Here is a 22,170-nt window from a genome sequence, read left to right on the forward strand (position 1 = left end):
CTTGAAGGAGCGGAGATCCTAGGTCCTCAGATCAAGGCAAAGAGTTCAATACAGCTTGGTAGAAAAGAGAAAGCTGTATTTTGTGCTGCGGCTGGAAGAATCTCCCCAGAGTCAGTGGATGCAGTGCTGCCAGTTCCCAGAGTTGGAATTTCTTTACAATAAAGCTGCTGACCGTAGCAATACTAGTGCTATTGTCCAGCCAGGTGGAGGTTTTCCATGTAACATCAACAGAAAGCAAAGCTGTATCAAATAGGGCCAAATTCAAGAAGATTCCAGTGAAGCGCTGGGACGCAGCCTTGATCACAAACCCCAAAGGAATACTTCTTTAAATTTTAAAACTGCTCAATTAATATGAATGACTAAGTGAGGTGGTTTGTGTTCGCTTCATACAATGCAAATCACTCAGGATGTTTGCAGGAAACCTGTTCTCCTTGATAACTCCTGCTGTCTCCACAACACCTACAAAGATCTTTCCCTGCTAGAGGAGAAACAGGAGGCCTAGAAGAAAAGAGCTCCTCTTTTCCCAACTATCTGGGACGCTTTAAGTAATGTTGTTTCAAAATGACAAGAATGGCGACATGTTTATATCTGCTGTTCCTTTTCGGGGTGGCCTCATGAGGCAGTTCTTATTGTCAAATCTTCCACAGCAGGATGTGTGCACAGAAGATTATTGCAGGCACTACCCAGAGGATTAAAAAATACATATTACATATCATAGGAAAACAGGACAGCTCTTCTATGTTCTCCCTAGAGGGTCAGAAATAGGATGTGTTGCACATCCAGGTTTCTGTCTGCGAAGTTTACGTCCTGCAGTATGCTGATTTGAATACATTTAAAGGAAACAAGAAGGAGTTATGTGGTGGAAGAAAGGTAAAGAAATAAAATTAAGTGACAGGTGTGTATTACTTTGCTAGGGCTGCTGTAATAAGGAACCACAAATTGAGTGGCTTAAAACATCAGAAATGTATTGTCTCATGGTTCTGGAGGCTAGAAGTTCAAGATCAAGGTGCTGGCAGGTTTGGTTCCTTCGAAAGACTGGGAGAGACACTGTTTCATGCTTCTCCCCTAGCTTCTGATGGGTAGCTGGCAACCTTGGCATCTTTGGGCTTGTAGACATATTATCCTGATCTCTGCTGTTATCTTCACATGATGTTCTCCCTTTGTGTCTGTCTGTGTGTCCAGATTTCACCTATTTATGAGGACACCAGTCATAGTGAAGTCATAGTAAATTAGGGTCCACCCTACTGACCTCGTCTTAACTGATTACATTTGCAATGTTCTATTTCCAAATAAGGTCACTTTCTGAGGTACAGGGAGTTAGGACTTCAACATATGAATGAGGGGTGGGGGGCAGCACAATGTAACCCATGCCACAGGTGCTTTATCCATGTTAGCTCATTTAATCTACAAAACAATTTCAGAAGAAAGACCATGTTTCTCTTCTCAGTGATGAAGAAGTGGAAGTTCAGTAAGGTGAAATGATTTGGCCAAATGGCATTGTTTAAGTCTATTTGCATTGCTATGAAGAAATGTCTGAGGCTGGGTCATTTATAAGGAAAAGAGGTTTATTTGGCTCATGGTTCTGCAGGCTGTACAAGAAGCATAGACAGCATCTGTTTCTGGTGAGAGCCTCAAGCTGCTTCTACACGTGGTGGAAGGTGAGGGAGGGCCAGTGTGTTCTGAGATCACATGATGAGAGAGAAAGGAAGGGATCAGGGGAGGGAGGTGCCAGGCTGTTTTTAACAACCAGCTCTCTTGGGAACTAATAGAATGAGAACTCGTTATCACAAGAACAGTATGAAGCTATTCTCAAGGAATCTGCCCCATGACCCAAACATCTCCCATTAGGCCCCACCTCCAACACTGGGGATCAACTTTCAACAGGAGATTTGGAGGGGTCAAACATCCAAGTTATAGCATGCATAGACAGCAAGGATGGAGCTAACATTTCAGCCTGTATTTATTTAATCACCCAGTCCATGCCCTTTCCACTACATACTGCTAACCTGAGCTATCAAGGCCATAGTAAAATGCTTGGGTGCCTAATCTACCTGTTGCCACTGACAACTGGTCCCAAGTATTAGTTCTTCATAATATAAAGGTTCTTCTGAAGCTCCACGCATCACAAAAGCAGGACTGTATGTCACAGGTATAGTGATCAGAGGTGCCACACCCTGGGTACCAGCTACTTACCCCCAAAGCAGGGTGAATACCAAGGAAGGGGGTATTAAAGCCAGAAACAGCTTCCAGGTCAAGAGAGTCTAAATGTCAGAGCAAGAAGCAGATGAGGGAGAAAAATGTAGGTTGAGTATCCCTAATCCTAAATGCTCCAAAATCCGAAACTCTTTGAGAACCAACATGGCATCACAAGTGGAAAATTCCACATCTGAACTGTGTAATTTTGACTATGATGGGTCATAGTCAGAATATAGTCAAAACTTGGTTTTGTGCATAAAATTATTAAAAATATTGTATAATATCCTCAGACTATGTGTGTAAGTTATATATGAAACATAAATAAATTTCATGTTTAGACTTGGGTGCCAATCACAAAATATCTTCTATGTATATGCAAATATTCCAAAAGCCAAAAACATCTGAAACCCAAAACACCACTAGTCCCAAGTATTTTAGATAAAGGATACTCAACCTGTACATTCTACAGCTAGCACTAGAGAGCTTTGTCAAATTAAGGCAAGCTTAATTAAGAAACAAAAATGGTCTTTCTCTCAAACATTTCATATAAGACATTTTCTTTTGTTCCTTGGCATAGGACCCAAATAACATTTCACCTTTTAGATACGGTTTAGATAAAGAGGATTTGATTCTTATTAACAGAGTTCCCAGCAATTACAGAGTACATTTTTTTCCACCAAGAAGGAAGAATTACAATAATTTCATTCCATGCAGGGGGCTATGGAGTTCTTAATTGTTTGATTTGAAAGTCTGGGATTTAATGGGATTTCCAAATTAAATCTCTAATTTATCTTTTATATTAAAAAGGAACAAGGTATGGTCACTGCCCTTATGAAGTCCCTGGATTGGAATTAAGCTTGGTTACTTCTGCAAGCATCCTCTTGCCTGGCAGGAAACAGTTACATGAAATTTGATAAATTGATCTTAGCTGGAAGCAGGATAGAAGGAAACAAAAGGAAGGAAATTCCTAGCGGGGGGCTGGAGAAAACTGGTCTGATTTAGAACTTCTTGCCCCACAATTCCTGTCAGTATTCCATCACTGGCCTTTCCGACTTGGTATCTGTATTGGTATTTCATGACTTACCCCACCCTCTCTACAACCATCCCATAATACCTGCTCTGGGCATTCCAATACCAGATACAGATCTCTTGCCAGGATTGTCCTGCTGTCCCCTAGAAGTTATGTCAACCCTTTACTGCAATAAATTTAAATGCGTTTTCAGAAGGACTCCTAGGTGCTAAGCAATATAAAAAAGGGAACAAAATGATTATAATATGCCCTTTATTCCCAGCAGGCTCAGAATCTAGTAGAAAAACTAGAGATTTAAACCAATCATAACAATCCAACAATAATGTATTGATTAGATTGACAGGGTGAAATAAGAAGAAAAAAATCAAGTTATAATTTTCTGAGATCCTGCTTTGTACTCATCACTTTTCAAAATACCAGTCACTTTATTTATACACTTTACTTTACCACCTTGAATCCTCTGAACAGCCCTGTAGGTGAAGTACAAGAGAAGGTCTGTTAGGCTCATCAGTGCTTTGGATTGACCCCTGCTCTTCTTTCTCACTATCTGTTGCTGGCTCTACTCCGAACAGGGATGCCAGGAAGGCTACTTGATTTCTGTTTCAATCAAAAACCTATGTTAGACGCTTACCAAGTATCTCATACACTTCTGTTGCCAAATTTGTTTATGATAATTGTACCAGTTAGGATAGTATATAATTAGTTACGTATGTTGTAAGTCAGTGAAACATGAGTACAAAAATAAAGTTAATTCTATGAAAATGAAGTTCAATGTTTAAAAATAATTAAAAAAGGCCAACTTGTTAAAAGAAAGTGCTACTCCCCACGACTCCCCCAGCAAAGCACACGGACTCAGAAGGACTCTATATTTTGGTTACTTTCCAAGTGTTTTAAAACCCTTATTCCACTTTAAAGAAATCAAAACTGGAAATAAAAGAAGATATGTTTTGTGGGTATATACTTCATTAGCAAGAGGCAGCATTCCAATTAGCAAACTGTATTCCAATGTCAAGAAAAGTCCTTATGCTAACTTGTGATAAAAAGATCTATAACTTGATGTACATTTATATTTCCAGTTGAAATAAAATTTAAAGAAAGGCAGGATTTTTTTTTTATTATTTCAGACTTTAAATTATTATTTTTTTTTGGAGTACCTGACAAACTACAGGTTCCAATCTTCTCTGATAAGTGCTATTAGCAGGAAGATTTCTCTGTTGGGTTAACATACTATCAGCTAAGGAACTCTGGGGGAGCCTTCCTGCAAAGTAGGTCAATTCCTTGCCATATAATTCTGATTATGTCAAAGAATTTATTCATGAGTTTTCTAATTCAACCCACTTCAAATAGAGCCATATTTATATAACCACAAAAAATTACATCCAAATTACAACTATAGGATGTAGCTCCTTGGTGAACACTAGGAAAATATTAACCATTTATATGGCATATCTGCTGTGAAATAATAGGGCTGTAAAATAGGATAACAATGGTCAAACTTGGAGACTTTCTCAGAAAGATATCAGTCCTCTGGTACAAATTCCAGATGATTCAGGTGCTTGCTATCTGCTAATAGAATTCTTATGCTACTGGACAATGCAGAGAGTACCAGGTACTGGGTGCTTTGTTAAAAACCCATCGAAATGGCAGCCCCAGTAAAGCCACATTCTCAGGAAAGGCAGTACCTCCAGGCTGATATTCTGAGTAGACTGGATTTTCCTGCTTGAATTTTTCTCTCTGGTTAAAAGCATTATAGCACAGCAGTTTATAACCACATAGACAGACCTGGATTCAAATGCAGACTTTGTTATATTATAGCTGTGTAATTTTAAGTTATTGACCCTTTCTAAAGCAAAGTTATACCATCCATAGTGTGGCATAATAGGAGGTACTTCATGGCACTGCTGTAAGGGTCAAAACAAGAGGCTGGGTATTAGGGTGGGGGTATTCTCAGCTTCCCTCAGTGGTCTTTTATGACATTTTAGTTTCAGGATCAACCAATGTTATAGAATATCCTTCTATATGGTATTAGTCTGTTTTCATGCTACTGATAAAGACATACCCAAGACTGGGCAATTTACAAATGAAAAAGGTGTATTGCACTTACAGTTCCCCGTGACTGGGGAGGCCTCACAATCATGATGAAAGGTGAAAGGCACATCTCACATGGCAGCTGACAAGATAAGACAGCTTGTGCAGGGAAACCCCCGTTTTTAAAACCATCAGATTTCACGAGATTCATTCACTATCAAGAGAACAGCTCATGAAAGACCCGTCCCCCATAAGTGAATTACCCCCCACAAGGTTCCTCCCATGACACATGGGAATTGAGGGAGTTACAATTCAAGATGAGATGTGGGTGGGGACACAGCCAAACTATATCATATATTAAACAAAAAAACCCTCCACCATAATCTGAATCTTGTTTTAGACTATTATACTCTTTTCTTGGTATATGATATGTAAAATCTTTATTACTAGGACAATTTGGCTGATTTGCTTCACTAACATTGGGAGGCATTGAATGCTAAAGTTCTAGTAAAATCTGGATCCTTCTGGTTATGGGCAAAGATTTGCAAGTGAACTCACCTGGAGATAACAAGAGACCTTCTAGGGGCAAACATCTCCAAGTAATAAGGTCACAGGGGCAGAATGAGGAAGGGGTTTATCTTTCTAATAGGAACTTTGTCCATGGAGAATAGCAGAAAATGCCACCCAAGAAAGGACACTTTGGCATAAGGATTATTTTGAGCTAAAGGAAGAAGCAGATAAAAAAGAAGCAGCAGCAGATCCAAAAAAAAAAAAAAGCTCTCAGACCACCCACATTTTCCTAAAAGCGGGACATAAATTTGTAAATGTCTCCTCCCCTCCACCCACCAGCAGGGACAGAAGTCCATCACCAAGATAACTTATCAGCCTTAAGATGGCTTCAAAGGAATCTGCATAGCTGACTTTATTAACCAGCTCTTACCTTCTATTAGTTCCCCTATATATTTAACTCTCTGTGATTTGTAATCAGTCCTTTTCCCTTATCTTGTCACTATTCTAAAATTTTATTGTCCTTTTTAAGATGTTATATACACCCAAGTTCTAACCACCCTTTTGAGTTAGTTATCTCTGAGTACTCCCATGTTTGTGTAGGATGAACAGTTTAATAAACTTATATTTGTTTTTCTCTTGTTAATCTGTCTTTTGTCAGGCTAATTTTCCAGGCCCAGCCTGAGAAACTAGGAGGGTAGAGGGGAAAAAAAGATGATTTTCCTCCCCTATATTTATAACGTCCACGTAGAATTAGGCAGTAGACATCCAGGCATAGAAGCCATAATAAAAGCTCCCATGACTCTGCAAACCAAAGCAGTCTTTGCCTTTTCTCCCATTTCACTCAAGAACTCTAAAGCACAAAGCCATGGAAAAGCACACTAGTAATAAGTTACGGAAACTACTCAGTCCAATATCTGGGCAGAATCACTATTCCATAAAAGGTAAGTGGAGGATTATCATCATTCTTATTTTTATTTTGTTTTGGTTTTGTTTTTCACCTTATTTTCCTATTCTGATCAAAGTACAAGCCATTCCTAAAATTTTTTTTCCAAAAGTTCTTCACCTCCAAAGCAATAAAATACAAGATATATCAGATCTTTGGAAGACGCAGAGTCTATACTCTTCTAAAATCATAATATAGGCATAAAGTAAACTTTTGATATTTGATGTCTCTTGACTATTCAGTTGCTGGCTTTGTCCCTTTGTCCTTCCTTCAGGTTTTGTATGTTTTATGGCATGTTTATAAAAATCTGAGAATATGGTTTTCTCATCTGTAAAATGGGGCTATGACTATTTGCCTTACAACAGTATTACAGGGGCAGATACAGTCATGGATGAAAAAAATATAAAAGTACCAAGTATGGATAACGGTAGGAACCAACATTAACTCACTGTTTGTAAGATCAGAAATGGAAACAATCACTTTGGGAAAATTGGTAATATATAATAAAACTGAAAATATAGATACCCTACTTAAAGCTAAATATACACACTTCCTCTGACCCAGCAATTCCATCCTCCATAATTGCAAGCTTATGTACACCAAGATATATGTTAAAAAATATGGTCATAGCATAGAGCTTCAAACCCAGATGTTATGGAATGGAGTTTCAAAATTGTAGCATATTTATATAATGGTTACTAAATTACAATAAATATAAGTGAACTATGAACATATGGAACAGTGTGGATAATTCATAGATATGTAAGTTGTATAAAAGGAAATTAGGATAATAGAACATACATTGTGCTAGCATTTACATGAAATTTGAAATCTGGTTAGTGAAACTATTTATGAATTTATTTATGGATAAAACTATAGAGAAAAGCAAGGAAGTATTATAAAAGACAGGAGAGTTTCTGTTAGAGCGGAAGAAGTAATTATGATTGGGAAGAGACATGGGGAAAATCTAGGCTGCTGGTTATGTTACAATGTCCTGATGTGGGTAGGTATTTTATGTGTGTTCATTTTATAATTATTCCTGAGGTTAACCATTTATGTTTTATTCAATTTCTTATTCTTCTATGTGTATTATAAAATAAATGAAAAAATACGCAATCACATGTATAATGCACCTAAGATAGTGTGTGGTACCTATTAGGTGCTTTAAAAAAAGGGATAGTAATTCCCACCCCCATTGCCACCTCCTGAAGATTAAAAGATAGGTGAAAATGAGATGCAAAATGCCATATTTTAAAGGTTTTAACTAAAAGCAATGGACTCACTTAGGTTGCTTTTCATAAAGGAGAAGTAAAATTTATTTATTTGGGAAGGCGACTCTCAGGGAACCCACTACTTGAGGAAATTCAACATGGGAGTCATCAGCAGATGTCAAACAGACCTTCAACCTCATTTAGAAATCTTGAAATTCAATATTCAGACTCATGCAGCAAACGGGCACATGGGGTTTGGGGCGGATTAGGAAAGAGGTCTACACACCCTATTTAATGATGTGGGGCTGCTCTTCCAGGCAGTGGTACTCAAAGAGGCCCCCACTGCTTGTATTTAAACGAGATTCTGGTGCTGCAGCGAAGTGATGATGGATCAACGCCTAAAGCAGCAATCTGCTAAACATCTCCGTGACTGGGGAAACCCCAAAGGGCTACGTCGCATCCTTTGTACCTGTGGCCATTAATGACTTCTAGAGGAGCAGAGCTCAGGGAGGGACAACAATAGGTGAGAAGTCAATTTAATTTTCATTCCCTGCCAGACCGTATTCTTAACACAACCCGATGAGAATTTATGTCAGATGCAAATTGTGTATCTGTCCCTGATTTAAATGGCAGATCTCGTCTCCATTTCAGATTCATTCTTGGGCCTTTAGCTGCATTTAATGAAAAGTGGCTGTATTCACGATGAACCAATTTTTCCCTTGGGTTTTATTACTGAAATCATCAAAATAAATCACCTAGAATCCTCAATCCTACCTGGTTTGAAAACCAGCAGGGAAACGGTGAAATCCTTTTTTAAAAAAAATACATACTAGAAACATGTTTGTCCACCTGAGAAACATGTTTGTGCACCTGAGACAATGATTAGCTATTGAACTGAAATTTTTGTACATGTCATAAGGAAAAGCACTATTTAAACGAGAGTAGCATTGGAACAGATGGTGGACACCAATCTGTAGGATATTAACCTGTGAACCAGAGGATAACAATAGCACGCCAATTTTCACAAACTAGTTCTGGTGTTTGGAATTAGTCTTCATTTTCTATGTTCTTCTTGTCCTAGTTTTTTCCAGGAGGAAAAAAAGGAAAGAAAAATAAAGACTACCCCACAAGAGGCCCCTTTGTTAACACACACTGTTTGCACCCCGGCTCAAGTGTGAATCCTCCTACCAAGCTGTAAATCTTCACTCCTGTTTTTCTACAGAATCTAAGAACAACTTCGTTTGCAAACTTGCTCTGGAAATGGTAAGGCCAGCCTTAGATGAGAGGACACAGAAAAGGGGAAGGGGGGATCCTCAGTGTGTCTGCCCTGTGACCCCTAAACTGCACCTTCCCCTTTCCCCCAGCCAAAGACCTTCTAACTTGGTTTTCTCCAATAGTTTTAATGCAGACTGTTTTGGCTAGTAACAGTTTTCACATCACACCACCTCTCAATTCTGCTATGTCCCTAGGAGTGTATGCTCTAAAAGTTAAAACAGCTGCACTCATCACATTGTTAATGTTTAATGTTTTCATGTGTCAGCAACCCAGGACTTTCTGTTTTTCTGCTGAAAGCAAAGACCTCAAACTAAAAAAGTAGAGCTCTGATGGAGAGGTTTCAAGACTTGTGGATAGGCGGGTAAAGATTTTCTGAAGTAATTTTAAGGGGTCTCTGAAATCATCTGGCCTAAGATAGTCTTCTACCAGCTTTGGTCCTAGATAACAATGACAAAATATGTTACTTAGCTTCCTAGATACACGTTCACTGAAATGCAAATAAAAGGATCCCCCCCAGCCACCACAACAAACACACACACACACACACACACACACACACACACACACTTCTCCTGGGGACCCACAACCTTCCGTATATGATCCAAATTTACTTCCATGGAAAAACAAAAGCTGGCCCTATTCTCTGCATGGCTCGCTAAGGGTCATATTTTAATACTCAGTTCAAATGTCAATTCCTCTTAATACCTCCTCTGTCCTCTGCCCCATTCTCCTGCAGAAGACATAACCTTTCTTTCACTCTTCCATTGGCACTGTCACAGCATTTGGTGCCTTCATTTCCCATGGTAGTGATGCCCAAACCTGGCTGCCCACAGAAATCATTTGGAGACTTTTAAAGAAATCATACCATTTTCTGGGCCCTCTCTTAAGAATTCAGACTCAGCAAGCCTAGGGTAACTTACTGTAGTGATATTTGTTAAAAAGCTTCTTGCATTCTTGCATTCAATTTGATGTTGACTAGTTTGGGAACCACCTATACTACTTATCCCATCTGATCTCACACTGTAATAATCTGTACCATAATTGAGTGGTACAATATAACTGTGGTTGTCAGCAGACTCTGAAGCCAGAATGCCTGGATTCCAGTCCTAGCTATAATACTTATAAGCTGCGTGATCTTGGGCAAAGTTACATAATCTCTCTGTGTTTATTTTCCCAACTATAAAATGCGGATATTAGTGCCTAATGCAAAGGGTTGTGGTGAGAGTGAAATATATCCTCAGTTCAGATGTCAACTCCTTTTTTTTTCCTTTTTTTTTTTGAGAGTTCAGATGTCAACTCCTTTTTTTTTTTTTTTGAGATGGAATTTCCCCCAGGCTGGAGTGCAGTGATCTCAGCTCACTGTAAGCTCCGCCTCCTGGGTTCACGCCATTCTCCTGCCTCAGCCTCCCAAGTAGCTGGAACTACAGGCGCCCGTTGCCACGGCCAGCTAATTTTTTGTATTTTTAGTAGACATGGGGTTTCACCGTGTTAGCCAGGATGGTCTCGATCTCCTGACCTCATGATGCGCCTGTCTCGGCCTCCCAAAGTGCAGGGATTACAGGCGCGAGCCACCACACCTGGCCACCAACTCCTCTTAACACCTCCTCTCTCCTCTACCCCAGTCTCCTGTAGAAGAAGTAACCTTTCTTTCGCTCTGTCATTGGCATGGTCACAGCACTTGGTGCCTTCTTTTCTCATAGTGGTGATGCCCAAACCTAGTTACTCACATAAATCTATATGTAAGGGTCCCGACGTGTGGCAAATGCTACTCACCACAGCTAACAGCTACCATCATGTGTGTGGGCATCTTTATCTCTATCCACTACTCAAATGCCAAATGTCTGGCCCTATCTCAGCGACCACTGTCATGCCAGAGCACGTAACCCAGTGCTATGCATGTAGTAGACATTCGATAAAAGAAGAAGGGAAAAGAAGTGATGTTCAGAAAACAAATAGCAGCTGTAGGGAAAGGAATCCAGTGGTGTAAATAAAAATGTCCCAGAATCCAGGTTCCAGTAGAGTCTCTACAGAAGCAAGGCCTGCTGTAAAAATGAGGACAGTGAGGCCTCTGACTTGATGGCCCTATGAGCTGCCTTCAAAACTGAAATTTAAGTCCTCCAAAGGTAAGATTCTAGCAGCCTGTCTGCTTAACCCAGACCTGATAATCAATGAGACTTCTGAGAAGCAACTGATCAATGCACTTCACAACACTATCATTGAACACTTATCTTGAAAATGCCCATGACAATCTATTACACAACCTAATTGAAGGAATGGATTAAATGTTTCCTTATTTCTTTACCTAAAAACTGCAAACAGGGAATGGAAATACTGTACAAGGAATGCAATATGCAGTCTCCCAAATCAACTAGCTCAAGGAAATTCTGCTGGCTGTGTTAAAATTATTTCCCCTTATGATTTGCTTTATTAATTGAATATGTGCATTGCTGCCTAAAATTAAGTGCAAATGTATATGCAAACAGGAATAAGGAAGTCTGGCATGGGCTTTGAAGTCAAGCAAATGTGGATTTGAATCCCAGCTAAGCCCCTTCCTAGCTGTGGAATGTAACTTTAAATATCAAATGGAGATAGTCACAACTGCCTTATTAGGATTGTCATAAAAAGTAAATGTTGCATTGCAAGTCAAGTTTTTTGTTTTGTTTGTTTTGTTTTGAGATGGAGTCTCGCTCTGTCCCCCAGGCTGCAGTGCAGTGGCGCCATCTCGGCTCACTGCAACCTCTGCCTCCTGGGTTCAAGCGATTCTCCTGCCTCAGCCTCCTGAGTAGCTGGGACTACAGGTGCATGCCACCACACCTGGGTAACTTTTTGTATTTTTAGTAGAGATGGGGTTTCACCGTGTTAGCCAGGATGGTCTCGATCTTCTGACCTTGTGATCCGCCCACCTCAGTCTCCCAAAGTGTTGGGATTACAGGCGTGAGCCACCACGTCCAGCCGCAAGTCAAGTATTCAACACACTAACAGGCACTCAAGTACTTGAGGAATTGTAGTAATAGAGGCTCAAACATTTACAGAACACCCAACAATAGCGGCTATCAATTACTAGTGTCTCGGGTACTGTATATTATCAGTAATGCTCATGATAAATCTCTTGAACATTGAAGGAATTATAATGCTCCATGTGCAGGTAACAATATTGAGGCCCAGTCAGGTGGATTTGGCTATAGCTGCAGAACTGGAACTAGCAGATAGGGGGCTAGAGCCCAGAACTGCCTCTGCACTCTACATTGTAATACAAGGCCCCTTACTGTTTACACACCAGGCAGGAACTGTGCTGTATTCTTGGGATACCAGGAGGAAAGACTTATCTCCTATCCTAAAGAACCTCAATTTCTAATGGGGACACTAGCAGTGAAAAGACAGTGGAAAGAGATAGTATAATGTAACTATAAAATGTATATTAGTTTCACAGTAGAGGTGAGCACAGGCCAGTCTCGGGATAAGGAAAGGTGTTCTGGAGGCAGGGGGACAGTTGAGATGATTCTTATAGGACCCGCTGAAATTATCTTGGGAAAGAATGCAGAAATGAACATTTCAGAGAGAGAACCTTGAGCCCAGGTACAGAGGTATATGACAGAATAGTATATCCAGAGTCTAGAACCATGCTGTCTAATATGCGAGACACTAGTACATATGGCTATTTAATTTTAAATTAACTAAAATTAAATAAAAATTTAAAATTGATTTTTCAGTCACATCAGCCTCATTTTAACTGCTCAATAGGCACGCACGGCTGGTGGCTGCCACACTGGACAGCACCGATACATAGATGTTCTATCGTAGATGATAGAACATTCCCATCATCACAGAACGTCCTTTTGGACAGCACTGCGGGTATTTAACTTGCGATGATAAAATGTAAAATTTCAGAGTACAAACAGAAGAGAATGAAGAGGGAGTGAGGGGCCTGATCATGGAGAGCCTGAAACTGACGGGGAACTGCCAAGCATTCTAAACACAAGGGTGACGTGAATGGGTCTGGATTTTAGAAAAGTCTTTCAGACCTCACGGTGGTGACCACATCACAAGGCAGAGAAAGGCTTAGATACTACTGGAGGTAAAGACAATTAATCTGATACGAAATCCTGTAGGGATGGAGAGGGAACAGTGGAGAAATACACACACAATGAAAGCAGAGGAGTAATATTGTGTGTAATGAATGAGGAAAGAATCAACAGTTCCCAGGATTATGGGTTGAGAAAATGCGTGTGGTACCATGTCCTGGGCTATGAAACAGAGAAGGAAGGAGGTGATTTGAAAGAGGGTAGGAGGGTTGATGAGTCCACTCCTGGGCATGTTGATCTTTGTCCCGTGTCACATTCTGATGGAGATGTCCATGAGGAAACTGGATGCAGGAATCCCGAGATGATATTTTCAAACTATGGTTGTTCCTAATAACTTGCCAGTTACACATTAGCTCACCTGAAACAATAAACTTTCTATGCACCAAGCACTCCACTATATGGGAAAGTAATTTTTAAAATGAGGACAAAACTTCCTCTCCTCAGAGGACTCACAATTTCCAGGAGAGATAGGCAGTAATCTATATCATATTACAGCTACACCACAATTAAGAATATAAGAAAAGATCAACCAAGGGCTGGGTGAATGAAGACAAGGATGGGAAAGGAAGAATCATGGAAGTTTTCTGGAGGAGACACCATTAGCTCAAGCCAGAAAAGGACACAGAGGATATCAGTAGACAAGATTGATGGTAGGGCGGGGATTTAGCTAATAACAGATCAATTTTTCTAACTGGTGAGCTATAAAGCCACTGCTCTCTGCTTTTTCTTACCATTATTAAAGAAATCAACAACATGACTTTTCCAAAAAGAAGTAAGAGCCCTTTATGAATAGAGGTAAAGGGAGTCACAGGAATCCTGCTGCCTCACATCCAGGCACCCTGTTAACAGGAGGGTCCTAGTACTAAAGAAGCTAGTACCCTCCAATCCAAGTCACAAGAATGTGTGTGAAAGTCCTTTGTGTACCACAGGTGTTTCAGGCCAGAGCAAATTACAATAATCTGATTCAGGTCAAAGTGTATAATACATTTAGGACAAAAAGGATTCTTCTAATTAGAGGGAAGAGAAAACAGATTAGCGGTTATGCTGCATCCATTCTTACCCTTCCCAGATTCATTCTACCCTCTGCAGATGGCATGTCATCTTGAAGTGCATACCTGATTATGCCACTCCCATGCCTTCCCTGCCCCCTGTTTAAAATTTATCTGTGGCTTCCCATAGGATAAAGCCACAAATCCTTAACCTGGAAAACCCTCATAATCACAGGTTTCACAGTGAAGAATGCAAGGTTACCAAAAATAAGCAGTGCTGGGCCAGCTGATTTTACACGGTGACAACATTTCCATTTCTCCCCACCTGTTCTGAAGTCTTCTTCTCTCATGTACGGTTTATGCTCCAGTCCTGCCAAATCACACCTGGATCATGTACTCCATGAACCTGTGCTCCTGGGTGTGCTTTCAGTGCCTGGCATCACACAGTAACATACACACACACATACACACTCACTCCTGTGCCCATAAAAGTCCCATACACACTTCTTCATGATCCATTTCAAACACTGCCTAGTCAAGGATGGCTTCTCCCCAACTCAACCAGTTATGCTGCCACCCACTGAACTCCAGGAGTGCAGCAATCCAACAAATATAACCGAGCACATGGACCCCGCTGGCATCCATGGCACAGAGATGGATAAACAGGGATCACAACATTCGCAAACTCACTGACTCTCATCCTGAGATTGTGCTGGCATTGCATCCCACCCCAGGATCCTGCCATCCTGATCTTCTTGAGACCACTAACCTCGTGCTCACCCCTGGGTCTTTGATCATACTGCTCCCCTGCTCCAAGCACGCTTCCCCCTCTCTGTGCCAGGCTAACTCCCTGAGATGGCATTTCTTCAGGGAAGTCTTCTGCAATTCTGCATGCTACCATCACCACTCCTCTATCCCTACTATGTTAGGAACTTCCTTTGTTATTCCATAGTACCCTGGGCATTCTCTCTCCTGGAACTTACCATGCCACCAGGTAACAGAAAGTCTGGAGGCCTAAAGACCAGTTACAACGAGTTGGTAATGGTGGCAAAGAATAGAGGAGGAAATAATTTGCAGATTGTTAAGTGTACATGCTTCTGGCTTGAATACCTGGGCAAAGAGAAGGGAGCATTAGGGGACAGAGTCTCAGAGGCAATGCAAGATGTTCAAGAGTTAGAAGGAGGGAGAAAAAGAGAGAAGCAGGAATCCTAGGGAACCAAGACACAAGAATGGGGACAAACCTCACAGGTCACCTCACGCATAGAGGGCCCTTTAGGAAATAATCCTCGTTAAATCTTCAAACTGCCTTGAGAGGTAAAAAGCAACAACCTCTTGGTAGCACCTCACACGCAGCAATATTAACACAGGCGGAAGGTGGTACTCAGACACTGAACTAACAATGCTGTCTCCCAAGTAAGAAATTCCAAATTCAGGCCCGGCGCAGTAGCTCAAGCCTGTAATCCCAGCACTTTGGGAGGCCGAGACGGGCGGATCACAAGGTCAGGAGATCGAGACCATCCTGGCTAACACGGTGAAACACCATCTCTACCAAAAAATACAAAAAAACTAGCTGGGCGAGGTGGCGGGCACCTGTAGTCCCGGCTACTCGGGAGGCTGAGGCAGGAGAATGGTGTAAACCCGGGAGACGGAGCTTGCAGTGAGCTGAGATCCAGCCACTGCACTCCAGCCTGGGCGACAGAGCGAGACTCTGTCTCAAAAAAAACAAAAACAACAAACAAACAAACAAACAAAAAACAAAGAAATTCCAAATTCATAATAATGTTTCTGGTTTTTTGTTTTTGGTCTTTTTTTCCAGAGAGTGAGGTAAGTTTTCCAGAGTCTTACAGCTTGGAAGTACCAGGAATGCTGTATCTCAAAGACTCCAAGTTGAGATCTTTCCGGCCACAATGCCGGAACAGACTCCCTCCCCGAGTACGAGATTCCAGAAGCAGAACCATGGAATATTTTTATCCTCAGAAAGCCTCCTGTGGAGTTGGGACTCACAGCTCACAGCCACGAAATCACTGCCCATTAACTGTTTGGTCTCCTGAGGGCAGAGATGAGTGATCCTCAGTCTTGCCTGCATGTCAATACCACCTGGGGCCACTCAGACCAGGTGAATCAATGTCCCTGCAGGTCGGGCCCAGGTAATGGTTTATTAAGTGTTCTATGTAAGTTTAGGGTACAACCAAGTGGTTACAATTACTAACTAAATCAAACCTCTTTACTGACGGATTACATTAGAATATAAATTCTCTCCAACATATATCTGTGTTTCTCCAAAAACAGCCCCAGCTCTCAAGTCCAGGATTAATACGGGAAAAACCAACTCATGAAAACCCACGTCGTGTCCAGCTCTCCACCACTTTGACAGAAGCACCGTCCCCAATAGATCAGCGTGACGTGTGCTTATTTATTCTCACTTCTCTGGCAGATAAGGATTATAGGGATATAAAAGCAGAGTGTGCTGTAAAACATTATTTATTAGTGGGCCAATGGATCTTCATGTGAATCAGGTTTTACACGTTCCATTTTCCACTGAAACAATGGAATGTTACATGGCTAATAATAAGGCACAGGCCTTGATTAAATACCCAATCCATAATTCAATAAAGAGGTTGTGCTGACATAATCAGCAAAGAGGGACTCTTATGAATATCCAAATAAGCCAAAACCTGAAATGCACGCGTCAGCATTCATCCCACAGAGGCATATTATTTGTAAAGTGTGCAAAACATTTTTCTTCCAGTACCCACTTCAAGAATTTTATAATTAGCAAAGTTTCATTAGCAGAATAAGACACTTTGTATTCCAAGTGATGGCTTGCCTGGAGTGTTAGGATGCGTTGCTGGGAAATTAACTATTCTGTGTCAATTTCTGAAGGAATAATTATGCTCTGTAATTGAATAACAGACTGGCAATTGGGGAGGTCTTGAAAATTCCTAGAAGCTCAGCTCAAGGCTAAATCCTTTCTATTTTGTATAGGACTGTCAATTTTTGATGGCTATTGTCACCCCCAAAAAGATGGGATCTAAAAGACACCAGGAGGTAAAGTTTCTGCTTTTTAAAGTAGTATTAAAACTTCATATTGCACGTAAAATTATAAAACACACACATACTTCAAATGAAGTACACACCTTCTGTGATTTCCTAGGCCAATTTGTTTTTCATAGACACTTTGAATCTTAAAAATGTGTTGTTGTCTTTTTTTCTTTCGACCACTAGGAAGCTCAGATCCAAATCTATAACTCACACCAAACAACCAATAGGATCTTATTGCATGATTTTGTCTATTACCTATTTCCTCGCTTCTATCTGAGTTATCTAACATTTCTTATAACGTAGACATCTTTATAAATCTCCTCACATCATCTATGTAACAAGGTACAGTATTAAAAAGCACAGTATCTTACTATAAAGTACCACAGTCTACACAGCAATTTGCATATGATTCTGGAAAGTGTAGATACCAAAGATGTAAATGTGCTGTGGGCTCCTGGAATAGGTAACTGAATACAGAACTGCCTGAAAATCTGGGGCAGGTGGCTACTGCTCTGACACTGCACCTCTCTCGCGGCTGACAAAGTCGTCGGGCATTTACTCTCTTGTTCTTCAACATTTCTAAGGTGAGAATTTGAAAATACAAGACACTTTTATATAAATGTTCTTATCTACACTTTAATACTAGGGCTAAAAAGAAGTTAAGAAACTTGCCAACAATGACTTGTCTCACAAATCGTAAAGCTGGGATTCTACTTAAAGTATTTTGTATGCAGGTAAGAAGATCTCAATCACTCAGCTAATCCCAGTCTGTCTCAGCACTGATTGAATCACTGAGAGAGAGACTCCCACAAAAAGAGAGATACCCCCCAACAAAGACCCACAAGGAGAGACCCCGCAAGGAGGGAGGACGGGAGAGAGACAGACAGACACCCCAGAAGGAGAGAGAGGTCCTCTTTTGATGCAGCAATCCCCTCCCCACTGCTCATGCACGCAGGCACTAGTAAAGTGCCTTGAACATAGGAAAGATGCAACAAATGTTAGCTCTAACTATTGAAGTAGTGTAGTGAGTTAATATGGCAGGCAAAGCAAAGAATAAAGTCTAGGACAAGGGCCCAGGTTTCTTTCTCGAGTCACTGATTAATGAAACAGTTTCTACCAAGGCCTTTCTGAAGGATGCCCCTGCACTGTGCCTGATCAGAGTGCTGAGGCTTCTCCAGGCAAGTCGTCCCATTGATAATTCACCTCACAATTAATTTAGATCACCTATCCACTTAAATGAATTGACGATTTCTACTTGGAATTGGAAATTTTCATCTTGAGTCATCATGACATATGATAGTGGTTCAATGTGTATGATCGACAGAAAAAGGCAGGAAAAAAAATTAAATGGTGCAATGGGGGGAATAAAGTATTCTGAGAAAATAAAGTGAGACCTAATGAAAATAAGCAAGACCAGAATTTGGCTCTCAGCTAACTTCAGAGTGTTTCATCAAGACCCAGAGAAAACAAAAGCTGTCACTAGGATATTCTCACATCTCATTTATCTGCTATTGTCATCAAAGATGATGCGGTGTATGTATCTATGATCTTCAGAAAAATAGTCGAAGTCCCAACGCTTTCCCAGCAAATCTACACCGCTCCTCTTTGCCACTTTCTGGTCTTGAGGTTTTCTTCCATTTTGTTTTTTTCATTACCAAAAACTGTTCCATCAGTCAGTGACTCGAGAAAGAAACCTGGGTCTTGGTTCTGACTTGATTCTTTGCTACGCTTTCCACATTAACTCACTACACTACTTCAGTAGTTAGAGCTAACATTTATTGCATCTTTACTGTGTACCAGGCGCTTTACTAAAATAGATCATCTTAAAAATTCTTCTCACTTAATCTTTATAATGATGCTATAGGCAGAGTTATTTTTCCGCAGTTGAGAAATCAGCAACAGAGTCTCAAAAATGTTCAGTCACTTGCTTAAGGTCTCAGAGCTTGGAGGAGAGGTGAGGGGAGGGAGTAGAAATTCCAATTCAGGCCTGTTGGACTCCACTTGACATTGCCTTAGCCAACACCCTTGCTACCTTTTGTCTCCATGATCAAAATAACCTCCTTCTCTTTCCTCTTCTTTCCTCTTTTCCTACCCCTTGCAATCTGACTTTCCACCATAAGAACTTAATGGCTGATGTTACAGGAGCCCCATCCAAGTGGTTTTACTGCAAGATAAAATAGCTGACATTTGGAAAATTATATCAGTGTAGTCTTTTATCAACATTTATCAGAGAAACCAAAGCACATGGTTTCCTTTCAATCAAAGTTGCGGAAACCTTGGTATTAGAGATCCTTCTTCCCCCCAGGGAAGGTAGCAACCTAGTTATCTACTTAAATTATTCTGACCTTCCAAGGCCAAGTCCTGTTAGCCCTCCCTAATCCAAAAATAATTAGTGGATAACAGACCCTGGCTTGTTGAGACAGAGAGTTATTTGTAGGAAATTTCTTGTCTGGAGCAAATGGTTTTGCAGGAATCACTAACCCTAATAGATTATCCCAAGCCCTTGCCACCTGCTTTCCTGAGCCCCCTGTCATCTCTGACAGTAAAAGGGCAGGCAGGTCACAATGTCAAGCCGAGAGATACAGAGTTGCCAGCACATTGTTACTGGTGATGGTTAGGCCTATGGACCAACCATCTGGAGAAAGGACAGGATGGATGGTCACAGGCTTTCCAAGGAGGTAACTAGGCGCATCCATTAAAAAGACAGGCAGGCTTGCCCCAAACTCGGGTACATGGCCAGCTCTGAGAAGCCAACATTTGTTGGCAGACAATTGCAAAAGGAAGGAAAAAAACACACAACAGAAAACAACCATAATGGTCTGTCATGGCCCAAGAGCTCCTGCAGAATACCTGGGAGTGTACGGCAGCTGATGCCAGGGCTGAACAGAGTTTGGTGTTATGGGGCAGTGCTGGGCTCCTGAGGCACAGTGTTCAAATCAATGTTTGCCCCAGCTCAATATCTGGGAACAACAGTAGGGCCCAAAGGGATGTTACTTTAGAGCAGTGGTTCTCAAACTTGAGTATGCATTAGAATCACGTGGAGGGCTTGTTAAGGAAGAGATTGATGAACCCCATCCCCAGAGTTCTTGATTCAGTAGGTGTGGGGTGAGGACTTCAGAATTTGAGTTTCTAATCAGTTTCCAGGTAAGGCTGTTCTGCTGGTCCGAGGACCATACTTTGAGAACGCTGCCTTAGAAAAGAGGGTTCACAGGAAAGGCAAGTAGGGAAGAAGCCAGCATCAGCTGTAACCAATGTATGCCAAGTGTTGCCACGTTATAAGGGTGGTCTCATTCAATCCTCCTAATAAAAGCGAAAGCAGGCTTTATAAACCCCATTCTGTATATGAGGAAACTAAGGTCCAGAAAGGTGAAGTGACCTGGTCAAGATGAACATAGCCAGGGAGGGATAGAGCCAAGATCAGAATCCAGGTTTTCAAGACTTTAAGACCACCCTTCTTCTTCTCAAGAAAAAGCTCCAGCCTGTTCAGGTGAATCTCAGGAAGACCCGCTGGCTCCAGAGTCTACTCTGTCTTCAGGAAAATGGCTATTCACATCCTTTCCCCAGTATGCACAAGTCAACCACTTCCACATGTCTTTATTGCCCACATCAAAGACATCTAAGATGAAATGCACAGAGGAATGCAGCATCCCCCATCCCGCCACCACCACTCAGAGATCATCCCCAAGGCAGTACGGAGAGGCAACTCCATGCACTCAGAGCTGGATTCTGCTGGGGTTCTCAACGGGTGATGTGCTGCATTGCTGACCGAGGGGCTCCAATGACTTAATCATCTAAAGTGCAGATTTAGGAATACTTCAGACTTACAAGTGATTTTGGTACAAAGGACTTCTGATCTAAAGATGAGATTTCAAGTCCATAGATAAGTACTTATTCGCCAGAGGTAAAGTCCCATAACTTACCTGAAGTTTAGTCTCTTTACCTAAAACACCCAGCTATTAATGTCAGCTATACTGCCTCACAGGATTCATGACAGCATAAAGTGAAATGGTGCACATGTATATATTTGGTGAGTTGTTTGCTGCCGTAACAATAAAAAGTAGTGTGAATCATGAGTGATGGTAAATACAGGCTAATGAGAAAGGAACTTGGAAATAGGTGTTCTTCATTAGGGACTTCATCATGGCTTCTCTACTTTGTAATTTGTATTTTGTCAAGTTATTATCCTCCTGGCCAAGGGTTCTTCCTCTAAGATACGGAGATGCCCACACCTGAGAGATCTCACAGTAGGGTGCGTGTAACACATTTTCAGATGGTAGAATTTGTGGGGGATATATCAATGGACTTAAACACTCAAAACAAATCAGCAATAATTACACCAAACACAGTCTATCTTAGGTGTTGCTGATCACCAGCCTTCCCTTTACCACTGTCTCATTTCTTGAGGACCACCGTGACTATGGCCTCTTAGATTCTGTCGAGGCAAAGCTCCAAGACCATGTCCTCCTCCTCTGTTGATGGCTCAACTATATCCCCCCTCCCCTTTCCCTCCTTGCAAACAGAAAGTTTAACAGTGTTCTACAACTCATTCTTCAACGGGCTATACTCAAAGTTCTGTGCCACAGACACCTCCATAACAGTGGTGCCTCAGGGTAGAAAATTAATTTTCCATCTTGATCAAAACGTGGGAGCACACCTGGAAAAGCTTATCATATACCATGGTGCCTGGATCACTGACTGGTATGGAGTAGGGAGACAGACTTTTGATCCTCATGGGGTAGTGACTCACTCTTCCTGGGTCACTGAGTCCCGAAATCCTAATCACAGTATGTAGATGATAATACCTACCCCTACTCATCTCCCAGGGTTGAGGAAGATAAGAATAGGATGGATGTGAAATTGAACG

The 22,170-nt window shown here is 41.2% G+C and overlaps 1 protein-coding gene and 1 long non-coding RNA gene across 12 annotated transcripts in view; one reads left to right on the top strand and one right to left on the bottom strand.

Moving 5' to 3' along the window:
• DAB1 (DAB adaptor protein 1) overlaps positions 1–22,170 on the bottom strand; it is a 1,241,370-nt gene that overhangs the window by 174,769 nt on the left and 1,044,431 nt on the right. The window lies entirely within an intron of this gene.
• On the top strand, positions 1,389–16,163 carry LOC103885494. The gene is made up of 3 exons (XR_004177091.1): positions 1,389–1,473; positions 9,000–9,181; positions 16,081–16,163. It is a non-coding gene; the product is annotated as an uncharacterized LOC103885494 (long non-coding RNA).

Source organism: Papio anubis, chromosome 1 (genome assembly GCF_008728515.1).
Source record: "Papio anubis isolate 15944 chromosome 1, Panubis1.0, whole genome shotgun sequence".
NCBI lineage: Eukaryota > Metazoa > Chordata > Mammalia > Primates > Cercopithecidae > Papio > Papio anubis.